The sequence below is a fragment of the Heptranchias perlo genome, unplaced genomic scaffold (genome assembly GCF_035084215.1).
Source record: "Heptranchias perlo isolate sHepPer1 unplaced genomic scaffold, sHepPer1.hap1 HAP1_SCAFFOLD_180, whole genome shotgun sequence".
NCBI lineage: Eukaryota > Metazoa > Chordata > Chondrichthyes > Hexanchiformes > Hexanchidae > Heptranchias > Heptranchias perlo.
Genome location: NW_027139077.1, coordinates 114,763 through 126,500, shown reverse-complemented (window position 1 = coordinate 126,500; position 11,738 = coordinate 114,763). Strand labels below are relative to the sequence as shown.

Genomic DNA, 11,738 nt, shown 5'->3' with positions numbered 1-11,738 from the left:
GAAAGAGAGAGAGGGAAAAGTAACAACAGTGAGTTTTGCCAGCAAGAGTGGGGAGAAGTGAGGAGGGAGTGGGGGAGAAGAGGGAAGAAGGGGAGGAGATTGGGTGTAGGGGAGGGAGGAAGAGAGGGGGAGGGGGAGGGGGGAGGGGGGGATGCGGGGAGGGGGACGTGAGGCCTGGTTCCCACACTCCTCGTCGGCCAAGTTTTGTATCATCTGCAAATTTTGAAATTGTGCCCTCTACACCCAGGTCCAAATTGAAAAGAGAAGATTGTGAAGTTCAAATTAACCGATCGAAAACATTCCAAGTGAGCAAAGATTCATCAAAGAATTCACCACAATACATCTCTCAATAAATGCCCTGCTTCCCTCCACCTTTTACGAGTTGTTTTAATATATTTTCATTCTTTGTCACTGACACATAAATCAGAGGAGGAAATTTCAGCTGCAATGAGATTCCCGTGAGATGGGCCTTGTCCCATTAGCTGCAGTGTTACAAGAACAAAAGAAACTTGTATTTATAAAGCACCTTTAACGTAGTAAAACATCACAATGTGCTTCACAGGAGCAATCGAACCAAAACTGACACCAAGGCAAAGAAAAAGACATTAGGTCAGGTGACCAAAAGCTTGGTCAAAGAGGTCGGTTTTAAGGAGAGTCTTAAAGGAGGAGAGAGAGGGGGAGAGGTTCAGGGAGGGAATTCCAGAGCTTAGGGCCGAGGCAGCTGAAGGCACGGCCGCCAATGGTGGAGCGATGAAAATCGGGGATGCACAACAGGCCAGAATTGAAGGAGCGCAGAGATCCCGGATTATTGTAGGGCTGGAAGAGGTTACAGAGATAGGGAGGGGCGAGGCCAGGGAGGGATTTGAATACAACGATGAGAATTTTGAATTTAAGGTGTTGCTGGACCGGGAACCAATGGAGGTCAGTGAGCACAGGGGTGATGGGTGAATGGGACTTGGTGCAAGTTAGGATACGGGCAGCAGAGTCTTGGATGGGCTGAAGTTTAAGGAGGGTGGAAATGGGAGGCCGGCCAGGAGAGCATTGGAATAGTCAAGTCTGGAGGTCACAAATGCATGGATGAGGGTTTCAGCAGCAGATGAGTTGAGGCAGGGGTGGAGACGGGTAATGTTGAGGTGGAAGTAGGCGGTCTTGGTAATGTTGAGAATATGGGTTCGGAAGCTCAGCTCAGGGTCCAATAGGACGCTAAGGTTGCAAACAGTCAGCATCAGACAGTGGTCAGGGAGAGGGATGGAGTCGGTGGCTCGGGAACGGAGTTTGTGGCGGGGACTGAAGACAATGGCTTCGGTCTTCCCCATATTTAGTTGGAGGGAATTTGTGCTCCTCCAGTACTGGATGTCGGACAAGCAGCGTGACAAATCAGAGAGAGTGGAGGGGTCGAGAGAGGTGGGGGTGAGGTCGAGCTGGGTGTCGTCAGTGTACATGTGGAACCCGACACTGTGTTTTCGGATGATGTCACCGAGAGGTAGCATGTAAATGAGAAATAGGAGGAGACCAAGCACAGATCCATGGGGAACTCCAGAGTTAACGGTACGGGAGATTTACTCTGTATCTAACCCGTGCTGTACCTGCCCTGGGAGTGTTTGATGAGTCAGGCTGAAGCATTTGCAACCATCTTCAGCCAGAAGTGCCGAGTGGATGATTCATCTCGGCCTCCTCCCGATATCCCCACCATCACAGAATCTAGTCTTCAGCCAATTCGATTCACTCCACGTGATATCAAGAAACAGCTGAGTGCACTGGATACAGCAAAGGCGATGGGCCCTGACAACATCCCAGCTGTAGTGCTGAAGACTTGTGCTCCAGAACTAGCTGCGCCTCTTGCCAAGCTGTTCCAGTACAGCTACAACACTGGCATCTACCCGACAATGTGGAAAATTGCCCAGGTATGTCCTGTCCACAAAAAGCAGGACAAATCCAATCCGGCCAATTACCGCCCCATCAGTCTACTCTCAATCATCAGTAAAGTGATGGAAGGTATCATCGACAGTGCTATCAAGCGGCACTTACTCACCAATAACCTGCTCACCGATGCTCAGTTTGGGTTCCGCCAAGACCACTCGGCTCCAGACCTCATTACAGCCTTGGTCCAAACATGGATAAAAGAGCTGAATTCCAGAGGTGAGGTGAGAGTGACTGCCCTTGACATCAAGGCAGCATTTGACCGAGTGTGGCATCAAGGAGCCCTAGTAAAATTGAAGTCAATGGGAATCAGGGGGAAAACTCTCCAGTGGCTGGAGTCATACCGAGCACAAAGGAAGATGGTCGTGGTTGTTGGAGGCCAATCATCTCAGCCCCAGGGCATTGCTGCATGAGTTCCTCAGGGCAGTGTCCTAGGCCCAACCATCTTCAGCTGCTTCATCAATGACCTTCCCTCCATAAGGTCAGAAATGGGGATGTTCGCTGATGATTGCACAGTGCTCAGTTCCATTTGCAACCCCTCAGATAATGAAGCAGTCTGTGCCCGCATGCAGCAAGACCTGGACAACATCCAGGCTTGTGCTGATAAGTGGCAAGTCTCATTCGAAAAACGACACTTCCTCAGTACTGCCCCTCCGATAGTGCAGCACTCCCTCAGTACTGCCCCTCCGATAGTGCAGCACTCCCTCAGTACTGCCCCTCCGATAGTGCAGCACTCCCTCAGTACTGCCCCTCCGATAGTGCAGCACTCCCTCAGTACTGGCCCTCCAAGAGTGCAACACTCCCTCAGCACTGTCCCACCGACAGTGCCGCACTCCCTCAGCACTGACCCTCCAACAGTGCCACACTCCCTCAGTACTGCCCCTCCGACAGTGCGGCGCTCCCTCAGTACTGCCCCTCCGACAGTGCGGCGCTCCCTCAGTACTGCCCCTCCGACAGTGCGGCGCTCCCTCAGTACTGACCCTCCGACAGTGCGGCGCTCCCTCAGTACTGCCCCTCCGACAGTGCGGCGCTCCCTCAGTACTGCCCCTCCGACAGTGCAGCACTCCCTCAGTACTGACCCTCCGACAGTGCCGCACTCCCTCAGTACTGCCCCTCCGACAGTGCCGCGCTCCCTCAGTACTGACCCTCCGACAGTGCCGCGCTCCCTCAGTACTGACCCTCCGACAGTGCCGCGCTCCCTCAGTACTGCCCCTCCGACAGTGCAGCACTCCCTCAGTACTGACCCTCCGACAGTGCAGCACTCCATCAGTACTGACCCTCCGACAGTGCAGCACTCCCTCAGTACTGACCCTCCGACAGTGCCGCGCTCCCTCAGTACTGACCCTCCGACAGTGCGGCGCTCCCTCAGTACTGACCCTCCGACAGTGCAGCACTCCCTCAGTACTGACCTTCCGACAGTGCCGCGCTCCCTCAGTACTGCATTGAAGTTTCAGTCTGGATTATGAGCTCACGTCTCTCGAGTGGAGATTGATCCCACGACCTTCTGATTCAGAGGCCATTCGGTCCATCGTGCCTGTGCCGGCTCTTTGAAAGAGCTATCCAATTAGTCCCACTCCCCTGCTCTTTCCCATAACTCTGTAAATTTTTCCCCTTCAAGTATTTATTCAATTCCCTTTTGAGATTTTCTATTGAATCTGCTTCCCCCGCCCTTTCAGGCAGCACATTCCAGATCAGAACAACTCGCTGCGTAAAAACATTCTCCTCATCTCCCCTCTGGTTCTTTTGCCAATTACCTTAAATCTGTGTCCTCTGGTTATCGACCCTCCTGCCACTGGAAACAGTTTCTCCTTATTTACTCTATCAAAACGGAAACAGTTTCTCCTTATTTACTCTATCAAAACACTTCATGATTTGAACACCTCTGTTAAATCTCCCCTTAACCTTCTCTGTTCTGAGGAGAACAATCCCAGCTTCTCCAGTCTCTCCACATAACTGAAGTCCCTCATCCCTGGTACCATTCTAGTAAATCTCCTCTGCACCCTCTCCAAGGCCTTGAGATCATTCCTAAAGTGCGGTGCCCAGAATTGGACACAATCCTCCAGCTGAGGCCTAACCAGTGATTTATAAAGGTTTAGCATAACTTCCTTGCTCTTGTACTCTCTGCCTCTGTTTATAAAGCCAAGGTTCAACCAACTGACCATTAAACCCCACACAGGAGGTCCACTAGTGATTGAAAGTTAAATCAGGATTTCCCAGCACAAATTCTCCCTGAGACAAATTCAACAGCCCGTCCCCTGAGCTCGGGGGAACTGATGAGGGCTGATTTAATTCCATCTTCGATTTCATTGTAATTCAACCGAATCATGCTGTACAAATAATCTCCTGTTGGGCTTTATCTGAATGGAGATGAGAGGCTTGTCATGGTTGACACCTGTAACAAACTCCATCACATTCCTGCTGGGGATTGGTCGAATTGTAAAGGGTCCCTGGACCAGTGACTGATGGAGAACAGTCAGAAAACTCCCCATACAGACATTTCCAAACCTCAGGTCAGTGCTCTGTCACGGCCAGAATCGTGACTCGCCTCGGAGTCAGAAGGTCGTGGGTTCAAGTCCCACTCCAGAGACTCGAGCCCATAATCCAGGCCGACACTCCATATCACACGAAGGGCCCAAACCTCTCCACCATTCTCCAGCGTTCCCGGGAAGATCAAAGGTTTCTTCCTGTAATCTCTGCGGCTCAAAGATGGTCACAGACGAGGTTGGGAATCAATGTTTCTCTCAATGGGCTGATGGAATTCACAAAGGGGGAGTCAGAGCTCGGCTGTGAGAGTGAGCTCAGGAACATTAGAGATAAGTCCCAGAGAGTGACCTTCGGAAGGTCAGAGAATGGGTGACCTTTGGAGATGGTGTTTAGCCTCAGACCCTGGGCAGGTAATCTCTGTACCTTGTGTGTTAAACCAGAATGGGAGTCTGCGGGGAGCTGATTTGCCTGAACTGATGTGCCATTGAGTGCAGTTTGTAAACAAGGCTCTGGCTGTGAGTGAGGAAGTGTCGAAATGTCATTTCCAGTCCAGCTCTTTCACAGCACTTTGTGTTTCCATCAAACCCTCACAAGGACCTTCTCACCAGCTCCCTGAACAGTCAGTCAGGGCGTCTGAGAGACATTTAGGAGATTACAGAGATCGGGAGGGGCGAGGCCATGTGAAGATCAACTGTCTGTTAGATTCTGTGGGCCGAGGAATGTTTCCTCCCTCAGGGACAGAAACTGTCAGTCAGACACGGTTTGGGTGAAAGTTTTGTAACTCTGAATATTTCTGTCCCCTCGGATGGAGCTGAGCTCTGGGCCTGAGTGAGGAACCTGTGGGAATGAGTTGATGTGAAGGGGCTGAGGTGGACAGTGTGTCTGCTGTCTCCCTTCTCTCCCACTCTGCTCTATAAGCTTCATATCATCGGGTACCTGAACTCTACTGATTGTTTCTGGATGTGGAACCTTCCCTGGTTAATGGAGCCATTGAACTGTGAGTCCTGTTACTGGGAAAGTGCTCGATCTGCAGACAGGGTTACAAGGTGTGTAATACGGGGAGAGAATCACTGGCCTTACACTGGGAGTTGCCTTTCCTTCTCTCTCAGAACTTTCATCAAATATATTTTTACTGCACATTATATTTCAGCTGGAAAGTGATTCAAACAGTAAAGTTTCTCTTATGATTTCTGTATTATTGGATTCCTCTGACACGTGATATTAATAAAAGCTGGGGTGAGTTACAGTCTGACCCCAGGGTGACCCTGCAGGTTTTGTGATGTCCTTTGCCTGAACTGGGGCTGGTTGAATATTTAAGGCACTGAGTGAGCGGGGGAGGGGGGAGGTTTCTGTGGGCCCCACAGAGAGGAGTGAGACTGGTCGTCTATTGGAGGTTTGGGGTCTCCCCCCACTGCTCCCTCTGAGGATCAGGGTTCAGCCTCTCTCCGTCCAGTAACCCTGGGGCCCATTGGAATCTGGACATTGCTTCAGGATCCTACAACACACAGAGGAATCTCACTCCCACTATTTCCTTCGTTCACAAGAAACCCATCGCTCGTTTCTCCTGTGACCGGGGGAAACTCTGACAAAATACCGTTATCATCAATTCTTTGGGATGTGGGCGTCGTTGGCAAGGCCGGCATTCATTGCCCATCCCCAGTTGCCCCTTGAGAAGGTGGTGATGGGCCTTCTTCTTGAACCGCTGCAGTCCGTGTGGTGAAGGTTCTCCCACAGTGCTGTTCGGTCGGGAGTTCCAGGATTTGGACCCAGTGACGATGAAGGAACGGCCGATATATGTCCAAGTCGGGATGGTGTGTGACTCGGAGGGGAACTTGGAGGTGACGGTGTTCCCATGCACCTGCTGCCCTTGTCCTTCTAGGTGGTGGAGGTGGTGGGTTTGGGAGGTGTTGTTGAAGAAGCCTTGGCGAGTTACTTGGTGTGATTATTGTGTTGGTGCTGAATGTGAGAGGAATCCATCTCCCCATCACAGCTCACATTATTCAGAAACACTTCACACAACTTTACACTTTGACCCCAGCTGATTGATGGCGGTGATATTAGGGCCAATAACAATTAATAACCTGGACCCTTTGTACAAGGGAAGGATGGAGTGAATATTATGGAGATTAACTACAGAATTAAGAGCTTTTTTTTGGTATTAATCCCTCGTCATGGCATCAAACACCAACTTTCTCCGTTGACCTTTAACAGTTTCGATGTTGACGACTTGAACTCAAAGCTCGATCTCCATTCACTGGTTTAAAGGCCTCTCGTGAAGTGAGCTTTTCATATTTCAAACTGAAGCCTTTCCCTATCACTGAGGTCAGAGCCCGTTGGCAATATCTTCCTGTCATTTCACTCACCGAGCACTTTCTCCTTAAATGGCAGCTCACTGGGGACAGATCTCCAATCAGGGAAAAGATGACACCACCCTTCTCTTCACTCAAACTAAAGCAAAATACTGCGGACGCTGCAAATCAGAACTCAAACCCGAGAATGCTGGAAACACTCAGCAGGTCAGGCAGCATCTGTGGGGAGAGAAACAGAGTGAATGTTTCAGGTCGATGACCTTTCATCAGAACAATCTGTCTCTCTCCCCACAGACGCTGCCTGACCTGCTGAGTGTTTCCAGTATTCTCGGCTTTGATTTCTTTCTCTTCACTCTGAGGGGCTGCGGGAGTTTATTGACCGGCGGCCGTTGTATGTTCAGTAATTTTACACGGCCCTTGGTCAGGACCAGGGGTGATTCTGGGATCAAAAAGCCCCTGTGACATCCTGGGATCCGTTTCCCAGTGAGCGTCGCTCCCTAAAGGGAATCTCCCGGATCAGAGAGTCTCCCCGAGAGATCCCGACATCGGGGAGTAAATGTGCAGTTACTCGATCTCACACTCCTGTGTCACACTCCTTCTGTATCACACTCGTTCTGTCCCCTCCTCCTCCTCCACTTTGTGTTTGGGGCAAATCCCTTGGGGAATTCTGATGGAAGTGGTGACAGAATTAACCAGCGTTGAGTTACAGACTGAATCGTCAGATTAAACTCAGGAGTTTCATGAAATGAGGGAAAAATCTGCAAAAAAAAGAGAATTTTCTCGGCTGATTGTGAACAATCTGCCCTTTTGTGTAAAAAAACCCTAAAAATTCAGCGTAACTTTAAAAGGAAAGATGATAAAACTAAAAGCTGTGGAAAGGACGGAGGTTTGTGTTGTTTTGCCAGGATGTCACTGCACGAAATGGGAAATGGATTCACCGAATGGCAGAGTCGGAATATCAAATCAGGCCGGAGAAATCAATGGGAAGGTGCCGAGTGATGTGATCACATCTCAGCCCTGGGCACGGAGGGAATGGGAATCCATCTCAGGATCAATCTCTCACATCAATGGTGCCGAGTTGTGGAACTGCCCCCAGTGTTTCAGTGTCTCCACTCATTTCATGATCAGATTTGAAATCTCCCACCTGTCTCTCTGGCCTTTCCTCACTCATCATTTCACAATTGGAGATCTCACTCGGTGCGATTTCCAACAGTTCGAGAATTCAGGAGTCAGTCGTGGATCAGTGGGTGGCTCTCTCGCCCCTGAGTCAGAAGGTCATGGGTTCAAGTCCCACTCCAGAGACTTGAGCATAAAATCCAGGCTGACACTCCCAGTACAGTACTGAGGGAGTGCAGCACTGTCGGAGGGTCAGTACTGAGGGAGTGCGGCACTGTCGGAGGGTCAGTACTGAGGGAGTGCTGCACTGTCGGAGGGTCAGTACTGAGGGAGTGCGGCACTGTCGGAGGGTCAGTACTGAGGGAGCGCTGCACTGTCGGAGGGTCAGTACTGAGGGAGCGCTGCACTGTCGGAGGGTCAGTACTGAGGGAGCGCTGCACTGTCGGAGGGTCAGTACTGAGGGAGTGCTGCACTGTCGGAGGGTCAGTACTGAGGGAGCGCTACACTATCAGAGGGTCAGTACTGAGGGAGCGCTGCACTGTCGGAGGGTCAGTACTGAGGGAGAGCTGCACTGTCGGAGGGTCAGTACTGAGGGAGCGCTGCACTGTCGGAGGGTCAGTACTGAGGGAGCGCTGCACTGTCGGAGGGTCAACACTGAGGGAGCGCTGCACTGTCGGAGGGTCAGCACTGAGGGAGCGCTGCACTGTCGGAGGGTCAGTACTGAGGGAGTGCTGCACTGTCGGAGGGTCAGTACTGAGGGAGTGCTGCACTGTCGGGGGGTCAGTACTGAGGGAGTGCTGCACTGTTGGATGTGCTGCCTTTGGGATGAGATATTAAACTGAAGCCCTGTCTGCCCTCTCAGGTGGATGTGAACTATTCAAAGATAAGCAGGAGAGTTCTCCCCAGTGTCCTGGCCAATATTTATCCCACAACCAACATCACGAAACAGATTTTCTGGTCATTATCTCATTGCTATTGTGGGATCTTGCTGTGCGCAAACAATCACATCAACAGACAACCTCAGGCGGTTTTCCACACCGCCTGAGGAAGGGGAAAGCCCCCGAAAGCTTGTGGGATTAAAAATAAAATCGTTGGACTATAACTTGGTGTTGTAAAATTGTTTACAATTTCTTTATTCTGACTGCAGTCAGTTAAAATATAAATCTTATCCATGAGCCCATGGGTCAGGGAGGGTCTGTGGGAAAGTATTTGTGTTTCTGTGTGTTAAGTTTCCAGTCACCTGTTTATCATTGTCGATGTTTCTTTGTAAACTTCTCCCTTCTTCCTCCTTCATTGTTACAACCATTTCATCTTCCCTTTCACTCCCTCTCACTGCCCACCATTCACTGGATGGGAGGGTGGGCATGTAACTCACTCCCAGACCTCTGTCACAGCTGCTGGAACATCAGGGGACAGGGACAGGGGAAGGGCCTTCGACTCAAACAAGGACATCCCTTTCAACAAAGGAACAACTTGCATTTTTATTGCTCTTTTCACAAACTCAGGACGTCCCAAAGTGTTTCTTTTCTCTCTTTGTTGGTTTGAAGTGGGGATTCATTGATTGGAGACTGGGCTTGTTATCGAGCATCATTCAGACACCAGTCCATTGAGACCAGACTCTGTTCTCAGCCTCCACTTCACTAATTGTCACCATTGTGTAGAATGGGCCCAAACTCTCTGGGGTTTCGGAGACTGAGAGGTGATCTCATTGAAACATATAAGATTCTGAGGGGGCTTGACAGGGTAGATGCTCAGAGGCTGTTTCCCCTGGCTGGAGAGTCCAGAACTGGAGGCCATAGTCTCAGGATAAAGGGGTCCACCATTTAAGACTGAGATGAAGAGGAATTTCTTCACTCAGAGGGTTGTGAACCTTTGGCATTCTCTACCCCAGAGGGCTGTGGATGCTGAGTCGTTGAGTATATTCAAGACTGAGATCGATGGATATTTGGACTCTCGGGAAATCAAGGGATATGGGGATCGGGCGGGAAAGTGGAGTTGATGTGGAAGATCAGCCACAATCTGATTGAATGGCGGGGCAGGCTCGAGGGGCCGAATGGCCTACTCCTGCTCCTATTTCTTATGTTCTTATCTCCTGGTCTTCAAAGTACAACTGATGAGATTCACCCTCTCACCACAAGCTCATTCCCTGATTGGTTTTATTATTGACATCAATCAGCTCCAAATAAAATGGAGCAATCAGTGAGAAATGAGGGGAGGTGATGAGTTTGTGAATAAACAGACGCTTCAGTTATAGATTCAGGGCGGTGCTGGAAGACCCAATGAGCCCAGGAGCTGCCTCGTGTTCAGGGTCCAATAAGGTCACGGTTGGGAGTTAATTTGTGGATCAAATCCTCTGCACCGTGAAAAACACTTTCTATAAAACAATCACTGTCCCTCCCCCTCCCCAAGGACACTGAGGCCAAATGTGCTGCCCGTACTGTGGTTCTAGCTGAGTGTGATGGGTCAGGGGTGACCAGGGGTCAGGCCTACAGGTTATGTGAGGCCAGGTGGAGGTTAGATGTCAGGAGGTGGTTCTTTCCCCGGGGAATCGTGGGCCTCTGGAACAGGCTGCCAGCTCGTGCGGTGGACACCGATTCACTGAATTCCTTCGAGCGAGAGCTGGACCTGTTTCTGTCTGGGGCGGAGATCTCCTGGTACAAAAGGTCGGTACCTGGTGACATTAATCAGGGTCAGAGTGACCTCCTGGACTAGTTTCAATCACCAAGGGGGGTCGGAGAGGAATTTCCCAGATTTTTCCCCTAATTGTCCTGGGTTTTTATCTGTTTTCTCACCTCTCCCAGGAGATCCCATGGATTCCGGGTGGGTGGGGAGTGTCTGTATTGTGAAGCATTGGGCACCGTGACGATATGGGACAGGCTGGATGGAACAGAGGGTCTTTTCCTGTCCGTCCGTTTTGTAATATTTCTATGTTCAGAAAACCTTTGAATAAAATCAGGCACCGAAACTGCGGAGGAGGCAAAGCCCAAGAGAATCAACTCCGATCTGAGGGAGTTTCGGATTTCCTGCTGAAATATGTGAATATAAATCACACACTCGAGTTAATACCGGCCGCAGGTTCATCACTTTGTAATTTCTCCTGTTCCCCAACATTATTCTTCATATTCCAGTCGAATCTTGTGGGGTAAAATCAGTCAAAGTCCAGGAACCAGTTCCAGATCTCCAGACTCACTGACCACAACCACCAATGTTAAACCCGGGCTGATTATTACGGTTCTCACTGAGGGTGAGGGGAGAATGTGATTCAAACACAATGCAGAGGAGATTTACCAGAATGGGACCAGGGATGAGGGACTTCAGTTATGTGGAGAGACTGGAGAAGCTGGGATTGTTCTCCTTCGAGCAGAGAAGATTAAGGGGAGATTTAATAGAGGTGTTCAAAATCATGAAGGGTTTTGATAGAGTAAATAAGGAGAAACTGTTTCCAGTGGCAGGAGGGTCGGTAACCAGAGGGCACAGATTTTAGGTAATTGGCAAAAGGTTTGGGGGGAAATTAGGAGAATTTTTTTTACGCAGCGAGTTGTTCTGATCTGGAATGCGCTGCCTGAAAGGGCGGTGGAATCAGATTCAATAATAACTTTCAAAAGGGAATTGGATAAGTACTTGAAAAGGAGAAATTTGCAGTGTTATGGGGAAAGAGCGGGGAAGTGGGACGAATTGGATAGCTCTTTCAAACAGCCAGCACAGAAAGGATGGGCTGAATGGCCTCCTTCTCCGATGGATGATTCTATAATTCTATGATTCTGTCCTTAATAATACTATGGGCACACTCCTGAACACAAGAAATAGGGACCACTAATGGGAGTGACCAAATCTGGTGAAGCCCTGAACCCATAAACCTTGAACCCAGAACCCTGGGGAATGCCGAAGGTGGATATGAAATTTGTAACA

General features: G+C 50.0%; 1 pseudogene; it reads right to left on the bottom strand.

The window, feature by feature from the left end:
- LOC137309794 (E3 ubiquitin/ISG15 ligase TRIM25-like) overlaps positions 1 to 11,738 on the bottom strand; it is a 173,333-nt pseudogene that overhangs the window by 110,788 nt on the left and 50,807 nt on the right.